Source organism: Gorilla gorilla, chromosome 19, assembly GCF_029281585.2.
Source record: "Gorilla gorilla gorilla isolate KB3781 chromosome 19, NHGRI_mGorGor1-v2.1_pri, whole genome shotgun sequence".
Taxonomy (NCBI): domain Eukaryota; kingdom Metazoa; phylum Chordata; class Mammalia; order Primates; family Hominidae; genus Gorilla; species Gorilla gorilla.
The window spans coordinates 3435610-3449730 of NC_073243.2; positions in this window are offsets into that span (position 1 = coordinate 3435610).

Below are 14121 nucleotides of genomic sequence, written 5' to 3' on the forward strand. Positions count from 1 at the left end.
TTAACATGGAAATATCTACACCGCTATCTGTATGAACATGCAAATATCTACAGAGCTATCTGTATATCAATGGAAATATCTACACTGCTATCTCTATAAACATGGAAATAACTACACTGCTATCTGTATAAACATGGAAATACCTACACCGCCATCTCTATGAACATGGAAATATCTACACCGCCATTTGTATGAACATGGAAATATCTACATCGCCATCTCTATGAACATGGAAATATCTACACCGCCATGTGTATGAACATGGAAATATCTACACCGCCATCTGTATGAACATGGAAATATCTTCACCGCCATCTGTATGAACACGGATATATCTACACCGGCATCTGGATGAACGTGGAAATATCTACACCGCTATCTGCATGAACATGGAAATATCTACACAGCTATCAGAATATACATGGAAATATCTACACAGATTTCTCTGTAAATATGGAAATAACTGCAGCGCTATCTGTATAAACTTCGAAATATCTACACCGCCATCTGTATGAACATGGAAATATCTACACCGCCATCTGTACGAACATGGACATATCTACACCGCCATCCGTATTAAGATGGAAATATCTACACCGCTATCTGTATAAACATGGAAATATCTGCCCAACTATCTGTATAAACATGGAAATATCCGCACCGCTATCTGTATAAACATGGAAATATCTACACCGCTATCTGCATAAACATGGAAATATCCACACCGCTATCTGTGTAAACATGGAAATGTCTGCACCGCTATCTGAGTAGACATGGAAATATCTCCACCGCCATCTGTGTAAACGTGAAAATATCTACACCGCCATCACTAAAAACATGGAAATATCTACACCGAAATCTGTATGAACATGGAAATACCTAAACCGCTCTCTGCATAAACATGGAAATATCTACACCGCCGTCTCTATAAACTTGGAAATAACTACACCACTAGCTCTATAAACATGGAAATATCTAGACCGCCATCACTATAAACATGTAAATATCTACACCGCTATCTGTATGAACATGGAAATATCTACACCGCTATCGGTAAAACATGGAAATATCTACACCGCTATCTGTATGAACATGGAAATATCTACACCGCTATCTGTATGAACATGGAAATATCTACACCGCTATCTGTATGAACATGCAAATATCTACTCAGCTATCTGCATATCAATGGAAATATTTACACCGCTATCTCTATGAACATGGAAATATCTACATTGCTATCTGTATAAACATGGAAATATCTACACCGCCATCTGTATGAACATAGAAATATCTACACCGCCATTTGTATGAACATGGAAATATCTACACTGCCATCTGTATGAACATGGAAATATCTTCACCGCCATCTGTATGAACATGGATATATCTACACCGGCATCTGGATGAACATGGAAATATCTACACCGCTAACTGTATGAACATGGAAATATCTACACCGCAATCTGTGTGAACATGGAAATATCTACAACGCTATCTGTATGAACATGGAAATATCTACAACGTTATCTGTATGAACATGGAAATATCTACACCGCTATGTATATGAACATGGAAATATCTACACCGCTATCTGTATGAACCTGGAAATATCTACACCGCTATGTGTATGAACATGCAAATATCTACACAACTATCTGTATATCAATGGAAATATCCCCACTGATATCTCTATCAACATGGAAATAACTACACAGCTATCTGTAAAAACATGGGAATATCTACACCGCCACCTGTATGAACATGGAAATATCTACACTGCCATCTGTACGAACATGGAAATATCTACACCGCCATCTGTATGAACGTGTGAATGTCTACACCGCCATCTCTATGAACATGGAAATATCTACACCGCCATCTGTATGAACATGGAAATATCTTCACCGCCATCTCTATGAACATGGAAATATATACACCGCCATCGGTATGAACATGGAAATATCTAAACCGCCCTCTATATAAACATGGAAATATCTACACCACCATCTCTATAAACATGTAAATATCTACACCAGCATCTGTATGGACATGGAAATATCTACACCGCTAACTGTATGAACATGGAAATATCTACACCGCTATCTGTATGAACATGGAAATATCTACACCGTTATCTGTATGAACATGGAAATATCTACACCGCAATCTGTATGAACATGGAAATATCTACACCTCTATCTGTATGAACATGGAAATATCTACACCGCTATCTGTATGAACATGCAAATATCTACACAGCTATATGTATATCAATGGAAATATCTACATTGCTATCTCTATAAACATTGAAATAACTGCACTGCTATCAGTATAAACATGGAAATATCTACACCGCCACCTGTACGAACATGGAAATATCCACACTGCCATCCATACGAACATGGAAATATCTACACCGCCATCTGTATGAACATGTAAATATCTACACAGCTATCTGTATATCAATGGAAATATCTACACTGCTATCTCTATAAACATGGAAATAACTACACTGCTATCTGTATGAACATGGAAATATCTACAACGCCACCTGTATGAACATGGAAATATCTACACTGCCATCCGTACGAACATGGAAATATCTACACCGCCATCTGTATGAACATGGAAATATCTACACCGCCATCTGTATGAACATGGAAATATCTACACCGCCATCTGTATGAACATGGAAATATCTACACCATTAACAGTATGAACATGGAAATATCTACACCGCTATCTGTATGAACATGCAAATATCTACACAGCTATCTGTATATCAATGTAAATATCTACACTGCTATCTCTATTAACATGGAAATAACTACACTGCTATCTGTATAAACATGGAAATATCTACATCGCCATCTCTATGAACATGGAAATATCTACACCGCCATTTGTATGAACATGGAAATATCTACATCGCCATCTCTATGAACATGGAATTATCTACACCGCCATCTGTACGAACATGGACATATCTACACCGCCATCTGTATTAAGATGGAAATATCTACACCGCTATCTGTATAAACATGGAAATATCTGCCCAACTATCTGTATAAACATGGAAATATCCTCACTGCTATCTGTATAAACATGGAAATATCTCCACCGCCATCTGGGTAAACATGAAAATATCTACACCGCCATCTCTAAAAACATGGAAATATCTACACCGCCATCTGTATGAACATGGAAATATCTACACCGCCATCTCTATAAACGTGGAAATATCTACAACGCTATCTGTATGAACTTGGAATTATCTACACTGCTATCTGTATAAAATTGAAATTATCTACACCACTATCTCTATAAACATGGAAATATCTTCACCGCTATCTGTATAAACATGGAAATATCTACAACGCCGTCTCTATAAACTTGGAAATAACTACACCACTATCTCTATAAACATGGAAATTTCTAGACCACCATCTCTATAAACATGGAAATATCTACACCACCATCTGTATAAACATGGAAATATCTATACCGCTATCTGCATAAACATGGAAATATCTACACCGTCATCTCTTTGAACATGGAAATATCTACACCGCCATCTGTACGAACATGGAAATATCTACAATGCCATCTGTATGAACACGTAAATATCTACACCGCCATCTGTATGAACATGGAAATATCGTCACCGCTAACTGTATGAACATGGAAATATCTACACCGCTATCTGTATGAACATGGAAAAATCTACACCGTTATCTGTATGAACATGGAAATATCTACACCGCAATCTGTATGAACATGGAAATATCTACACCTCTATCTGTATGAACATGGAAATATCTACACCGCTATCTGTATGAACATGCTAATATCTACACAGCTATATGTATATCAATGGAAATATCTACACTGCTATCTCTATAAACATGGAAATAACTACACCGCCACCTGTATGAACATGGAAATATCTACACTGTCATCCGTACGAACATGGAAATATCTACACCGCCATCTGTATGAACATGTAAATATCTACACTGCCATCTGTATGAACATGGAAATATCTACACCGCTAACTGTATGAACATGGAAATATCTACACCGCTATCTGTATGAACATGGAAATATCTACACCGCTATCTGTAAAACATGGAAATATCTACACCGCTATCTGTATGAACATGGAAATATCTACACCGCTATCTGTATGAACATGGAAATATCTACACCGCTATCTGTATGAACATGCAAATACCTACACAGCTATCTGTATATCAATGGAAATATCTACAGCGCTATCTCTATAAACATGGAAATATCTACATTGCTATCTGTATAAACATGGAAATATCAACACCGCCATCTCTATGAACATGGAAATAACTACACCGCCATTTGTATGAACACGGAAATATCTACACCGCCATCTGTATGAACATAGAAATATCTACACCGCCATTTGTATGAACATGGAAATATCTACACCGCCATCAGTATGAACATGGAAATATCTTCACCGCCATCTGTATGAACATGGATATATCTACACCGGCATCTGGATGAACATGGAAATATCTACACCGCTATCTACATGAACATGGAAATATCTACACCGCTAACTGTATGAATATGGAAATATCTACACCGCTATCTGTGTGAACATGGAAATATCTACACCGCTATCTGTATGAACATGGAAATATCTACACCGTTATCTGTATGAACATGGAAATATCTACACCGCTATGTGTATGAACATGGAAATATCTACACCGCTATCAGTATTAACATGGAAATATCTACACCGCTATCTGCAGGAACATGCAAATATCTACACAGCTATCTGTATATCAATGGAAATATCTACACTGCTATCTCTATAAACATGGAAATAACTACACTGCTATCTGTATAAACATGGAAATATCTACACCGCCATCTCTATGAACATGGAAATATCTACACCGCCAATTGTATGAACATGGAAATATCTACACCGCCATCTCTATGAACATGGAAATATCTACACCGCCATGTGTATGAACATGGAAATATCTACACAGCCATCTTTATGAACATGGAAATATCTTCACCGACATCTGTATGAACACGGATATATCTACACCGTCATCTGGATGAACGTGGAAATATCTACACCGCCATCTGCATGAACAAGGAAATATCTGCACAGCTATCTGCATATACATGGAAATATCCAAACAGATTTCTCTTTAAATATGGAAATAAGTACAGCGCTATCTGTATAAACTTCGAAATATCTACACCGCCATCTGTATGAACATGGAAATATCTACACCGCCATCTGTACGATCATAGACATATCTACACCGCCATCTGTATTAAGATGGAAATATCTACACCGCTATCTGTATAAACATGGAAATCTCTGCCTAACTATCTGTATAAACATGGAAATATCCGCTCCGCTATCTGTATGAACTTGGAAATATCTACACTGCTATCAGTATAAAATTGAAATTATCTACACAACTATCTCTATAAACATGGAAATATCTACACTGCTATCTGTATAAACATGGAAATATCTACACCGCTATCTGTATAAACATGGAAATACCTTTACCGCTATCTGTATAAACATGGAAATATCTACAACGCTGTCTCTATAAACTAGGAAATAACTACACCACTATCTCTATAAACATGGAAATATCTAGACCGCCATCTCTATAAACATGGAAATATCTACACTGCTATCTGTATGAACATGGAAATATCTACACCGCTATCTGTAAAACATGGAAATATCTACACCGCTATCTGTATGAACATGGAAATATCTACACCGCAATCTGTATGAACATGGAAATATCTACACCTCTATCCGTATGAACATGGAAATATCTACACCGCTATCTGTATGAACATGCAAATATCTACACAGCTATATGTATATCAATGGAAATATCTACATTGCTATCTCTATAAACATTGAAATAACTGCAATGCTATCTGTATAAACATGGAAATATCTACACCGCCACCTGTACGAACATGGAAATATCTACACTGCCATCCGTACGAACATGGAAATATCTACACCGCCATCTGTATGAACATGTAAATATCTACACAGCTATCTGTATATCAATGGAAATATCTACACTGCTATCTCTATAAACATGGAAATAACTACACTGCTATCTGTATGAACATGGAAATATCTACACCGCCACCTGTATGAACATGGAAATATCTACACAGCCATCCGTAGGAACATGGAAATATCTACAACGCCATCTGTATGAACATGTAAATATCTACACCGCCATCTGTATGAACATGGAAATATCTACACCGCTAACTGTATGAACATGGAAATATCTACACCGCTATCTGTATGAACATAGAAATATCTACACCGCTATCTGTAAAACATGGAAATATCTACACCGCTATCTGTATGAACATGGAAATATCTACACCGCTATCTGTATGAACATGGAAATATCTACACCGTTATCTGTATGAACATGCAAATATCTACACAGCTATCTGCATATCAATGGAAATATCTCCACCGCTATCTCTATAAACATGGAAATATCTACATTGCTATCTGTATAAACATGGAAATAGCTACACCGCCATCTCTATGAACATGGAAATATCTACACCGCCATCTGTATGAACATAGAAATATCCACACCGCCATTTGTATGAACATGGAAATATCTACACCGCCATCTGTATGAACATGGAAATATCTACACCATTAACAGTATGAACATGGAAATATCTACACCGCTATCTGTATGAACATGCAAATATCTACACAGCTATCTGTATATCAATGTAAATATCTACACTGCTATCTCTATTAACATGGAAATAACTACACTGCTATCTGTATAAACATGGAAATATCTACATCGCCATCTCTATGAACATGGAAATATCTACACCGCCATTTGTATGAACATGGAAATATCTACATCGCCATCTCTATGAACATGGAAATATCTACACCGCCATCTGTACGAACATGGACATATCTACACCGCCATCTGTATTAAGATGGAAATATCTACACCGCTATCTGTATAAACATGGAAATATCTGCCCAACTATCTGTATAAACATGGAAATATCCTCACTGCTATCTGTATAAACATGGAAATATCTCCACCGCCATCTGGGTAAACATGAAAATATCTACACCGCCATCTCTAAAAACATGGAAATATCTACACCGCCATCTGTATGAACATGGAAATATCTACACCGCCATCTCTATAAACGTGGAAATATCTACAACGCTATCTGTATGAACTTGGAATTATCTACACTGCTATCTGTATAAAATTGAAATTATCTACACCACTATCTCTATAAACATGGAAATATCTTCACCGCTATCTGTATAAACATGGAAATATCTACAACGCCGTCTCTATAAACTTGGAAATAACTACACCACTATCTCTATAAACATGGAAATTTCTAGACCACCATCTCTATAAACATGGAAATATCTACACCACCATCTGTATAAACATGGAAATATCTATACCGCTATCTGCATAAACATGGAAATATCTACACCGTCATCTCTTTGAACATGGAAATATCTACACCGCCATCTGTACGAACATGGAAATATCTACAATGCCATCTGTATGAACACGTAAATATCTACACCGCCATCTGTATGAAGATGGAAATATCGTCACCGCTAACTGTATGAACATGGAAATATATACACCGCTATCTGTATGAACATGGAAAAATCTACACCGTTATCTGTATGAACATGGAAATATCTACACCGCAATCTGTATGAACATGGAAATATCTACACCTCTATCTGTATGAACATGGAAATATCTACACCGCTATCTGTATGAACATGCTAATATCTACACAGCTATATGTATATCAATGGAAATATCTACACTGCTATCTCTATAAACATGGAAATAACTACACCGCCACCTGTATGAACATGGAAATATCTACACTGTCATCCGTACGAACATGGAAATATCTACACCGCCATCTGTATGAACATGTAAATATCTACACTGCCATCTGTATGAACATGGAAATATCTACACCGCTGACTGTATGAACATGGAAATATCTAAACTGCTATCTGTATGAACATGGAAATATCTACACCGCTATCTGTGAAACATGGAAATATCTACACCGCTATCTGTATGAACATGGAAATATCTACACCGCTATGTGTATGAACATGGAAATATCTACACCGCTATCTGTATGAACATGCAAATACCTACACAGCTATCTGTATATCAATGGAAATATCTACAGCGCTATCTCTATAAACATGGAAATATCTACATTGCTATCTGTATAAACATGGAAATATCAACACCGCCATCTCTATGAACATGGAAATAACTACACCGCCATTTGTATGAACACGGAAATATCTACACCGCCATCTGTATGAACATAGAAATATCTACACCGCCATTTGTATGAACATGGAAATATCTACACCGCCATGTGTATGAACATGGAAATATCTACACAGCCATCTTTATGAACATGGAAATATCTTCACCGCCATCTGTATGAACACGGATATATCTACACCGTCATCTGGATGAACGTGGAAATATCTACACCGCCATCTGCATGAACAAGGAAATATCTACACAGCTATCTGCATATACATGGAAATATCCACACAGATTTCTCTTTAAATATGGAAATAAGTATAGCGCTATCTGTATAAACTTCGAAATATCTACACCGCCATCTGTATGAACATGGAAATATCTACACCGCCATCTGTACGATCATAGACATATCTACACCGCCATCTGTATTAAGATGGAAATATCTACACCGCTATCTGTATAAACATGGAAATCTCTGCCTAACTATCTGTATAAACATGGAAATATCCGCACCGCTATCTGTATAAACATGGAAATATCTACACCGCTATCTGCATAAACATGGAAATATCCACACCGCTATCTGTGTAAACATGGAAATGTCTACACCGCTATCTGTGTAAACATGGAAATATCTACACCGCCATCTGTGTAAACATGAAAATATCTACACCGCCATCTCTAAAAACATGGAAATATCTACACCGCCATCTGTATGAACATGGAAATATCTACACCACCATCTCTATAAACGTGGAAATATCTACACCGCTATCTGTATGAACTTGGAAATATCTACACTGCTATCAGTATAAAATTGAAATTATCTACACAACTATCTCTATAAACATGGAAATATCTACACTGCTATCTGTATAAACATGGAAATATCTACACCGCTATCTGTATAAACATGGAAATACCTTCACCGCTATCTGTATAAACATGGAAATATCTACAACGCTGTCTCTATAAACTAGGAAATAACTACACCACTATCTCTATAAACATGGAAATATCTAGACCGCCATCTCTATAAACATGGAAATATCTACACCGCTATCTGTATGAACATGGAAATATCTACACCGCTATCTGTAAAACATGGAAATATCTACACCGCTATCTGTATGAACATGGAAATATCTACACAGCTATATGTATATCAATGGAAATATCTACACTGCTATCTCTATAAACATGGAAATAACTACACCGCCACCTGTATGAACATGGAAATATCTACACTGTCATCCGTACGAACATGGAAATATCTACACCGCCATCTGTATGAACATGTAAATATCTACACTGCCATCTGTATGAACATGGAAATATCTACACCGCTGACTGTATGAACATGGAAATATCTAAACTGCTATCTGTATGAACATGGAAATATCTACACTGCTATCAGTATAAAATTGAAATTATCTACACAACTATCTCTATAAACATGGAAATATCTACACTGCTATCTGTATAAACATGGAAATATCTACACCGCTATCTGTATAAACATGGAAATACCTTCACCGCTATCTGTATAAACATGGAAATATCTACAACGCTGTCTCTATAAACTAGGAAATAACTACACCACTATCTCTATAAACATGGAAATATCTAGACCGCCATCTCTATAAACATGGAAATATCTACACCGCTATCTGTATGAACATGGAAATATCTACACCGCTATCTGTAAAACATGGAAATATCTACACCGCTATCTGTATGAACATGGAAATATCTACACCGCAATCTGTATGAACATGGAAATATCTACACCTCTATCTGTATGAACATGGAAATATCTACACCGCTATCTGTATGAACATGCAAATATCTACACAGCTATATGTATATCAATGGAAATATCTACATTGCTATCTCTATAAACATTGAAATAACTGCACTGCTATCTGTATAAACATGGAAATATCTACACCGCCACCTGTACGAACATGGAAATATCTACACTGCCATCCGTACGAACATGGAAATATCTACACCGCCATCTGTATGAACATGTAAATATCTACACAGCTATCTGTATATCAATGGAAATACCTACACTGCTATCTCTATAAACATGGAAATAACTACACTGCTATCTGTATGAACATGGAAATATCTACACCGCCACCTGTATGAACATGGAAATATCTACACTGCCATCCGTACGAACATGGAAATATCTACACCGCCATCTGTATGAACATGTAAATATCTACACCGCCATCTGTATGAACATGGAAATATCTACACCGCTAACTGTATGAACATGGAAATATCTACACCGCTATCTGTATGAACATGGAAATATCTACACCGCTATCTGTAAAACATGGAAATATCTACACCGCTATCTGTATGAACATGGAAATATCTACACCGCTATCTGTATGAACATGGAAATATCTACACCGTTATCTGTATGAACATGCAAATATCTACACAGCTATCTGCATATCAATGGAAATATCTGCACCGCTATCTCTATAAACATGGAAATATCTACATTGCTATCTGTATAAACATGGAAATAGCTACACCGCCATCTCTATGAACATGGAAATATCTACACCGCCATCTGTATGAACATAGAAATATCCACACTGCCATTTGTATGAACATGGAAATATCTACACCGCCATCTGTATGAACATGGAAATATCTACACCATTAACAGTATGAACATGGAAATATCTACACCGCTATCTGTATGAACATGCAAATATCTACACAGCTATCTGTATATCAATGTAAATATCTACACTGTTATCTCTATTAACATGGAAATAACTACACTGCTATCTGTATAAACATGGAAATATCTACATCGCCATCTCTATGAACATGGAAATATCTACACCGCCATTTGTATGAACATGGAAATATCTACATCGCCATCTCTATGAACATGGAAATATCTACACCGCCATCTGTACGAACATGGACATATCTACACCGCCATCTGTATTAAGATGGAAATATCTACACCGCTATCTGTATAAACATGGAAATATCTGCCCAACTATCTGTATAAACATGGAAATATCCTCACTGCTATCTGTATAAACATGGAAATATCTCCACCGCCATCTGGGTAAACATGAAAATATCTACACCGCCATCTCTAAAAACATGGAAATATCTACACCGCCATCTGTATGAACATGGAAATATCTACACCGCCATCTCTATAAACGTGGAAATATCTACAACGCTATCTGTATGAACTTGGAATTATCTACACTGCTATCTGTATAAAATTGAAATTATCTACACCACTATCTCTATAAACATGGAAATATCTTCACCGCTATCTGTATAAACATGGAAATATCTACAACGCCGTCTCTATAAACTTGGAAATAACTACACCACTATCTCTATAAACATGGAAATTTCTAGACCACCATCTCTATAAACATGGAAATATCTACACCACCATCTGTATAAACATGGAAATATCTATACCGCTATCTGCATAAACATGGAAATATCTACACCGTCATCTCTTTGAACATGGAAATATCTACACCGCCATCTGTACGAACATGGAAATATCTACAATGCCATCTGTATGAACACGTAAATATCTACACCGCCATCTGTATGAACATGGAAATATCGTCACCGCTAACTGTATGAACATGGAAATATCTACACCGCTATCTGTATGAACATGGAAAAATCTACACCGTTATCTGTATGAACATGGAAATATCTACACCGCAATCTGTATGAACATGGAAATATCTACACCTCTATCTGTATGAACATGGAAATATCTACACCGCTATCTGTATGAACATGCTAATATCTACACAGCTATATGTATATCAATGGAAATATCTACACTGCTATCTCTATAAACATGGAAATAACTACACCGCCACCTGTATGAACATGGAAATATCTACACTGTCATCCGTACGAACATGGAAATATCTACACCGCCATCTGTATGAACATGTAAATATCTACACTGCCATCTGTATGAACATGGAAATATCTACACCGCTAACTGTATGAACATGGAAATATCTAAACTGCTATCTGTATGAACATGGAAATATCTACACTGCTATCTGTAAAACATGGAAATATCTACACCGCTATCTGTATGAACATTGAAATATCTACACCGCTATCTGTATGAACATGGAAATATCTACACCGCTATCTGTATGAACATGCAAATACCTACACAGCTATCTGTATATCAATGGAAATATCTACAGCGCTATCTCTATAAACATGGAAATATCTACATTGCTATCTGTATAAACATGGAAATATCAACACCGCCATCTCTATGAACATGGAAATAACTACACCGCCATTTGTATGAACACGGAAATATCTACACCGCCATCTGTATGAACATAGAAATATCTACACCGCCATTTGTATGAACATGGAAATATCTACACCGCCATCTGTATGAACATGGAAATATCTTCACCCCCATCTGTATGAACATGGATATATCTACACCGGCATCTGGATGAACATGGAAATATCTACACCGCTATCTACATGAACATGGAAATATCTACACCGCTAACTATATGAACATGGAAATATCTACACCGCTATCTGTGTGAACATGGAAATATCTACACCGCTATCTGTATGAACATGGAAATATCTACACCGTTATCTGTATGAACATGGAAATATCTACACCGCTATGTGTATGAACATGGAAATATCTACACCGCTATCGGTATTAACATGGAAATATATACACCGCTATCTGCAGGAACATGCAAATATCTACACAGCTATCTGTATATCAATGGAAATATCTACACTGCTATCTCTATAAACATGGAAATAACTACACTGCTATCTGTATAAACATGGAAATATCTACACCGCCATCTCTATGAACATGGAAATATCTACACCGCCAATTGTATGAACATGGAAATATCTACACCGCCATCTCTATGAACATGGAAATATCTACACCGCCATGTGTATGAACATGGAAATATCTACACAGCCATCTTTATGAACATGGAAATATCTTCACCGCCATCTGTATGAACACGGATATATCTACACCGTCATCTGGATGAACGTGGAAATATCTACACCGCCATCTGCATGAACAAGGAAATATCTACACAGCTATCTGCATATACATGGAAATATCCACACAGATTTCTCTTTAAATATGGAAATAAGTACAGCGCTATCTGTATAAACTTCGAAATATCTACACCGCCATCTGTATGAACATGGAAATATCTACACCGCCATCTGTACGATCATAGACATATCTACACCGCCATCTGTATTAAGATGGAAATATCTACACCGCTATCTGTATAAACATGGAAATCTCTGCCTAACTATCTGTATAAACATGGAAATATCCGCACCGCTATCTGTATAAACATGGAAATATCTACACCGCTATCTGCATAAACATGGAAATATCCACACCGCTATCTGTGTAAACATGGAAATGTCTACACCGCCATCTGTGTAAACATGGAAATATCTACACCGCCATCTGTGTAAACATGAAAATATCTACACCGCCATCTCTAAAAACATGGAAATATCTACACCGCCATCTGTATGAACATGTAAATATCTACACCGCCATCCCTATGAACATGGAAATATCTACACCGCTATCTGTATGAACATGGAAATATCTACACCGCTATCTGTATGAACATGGAAATATCTA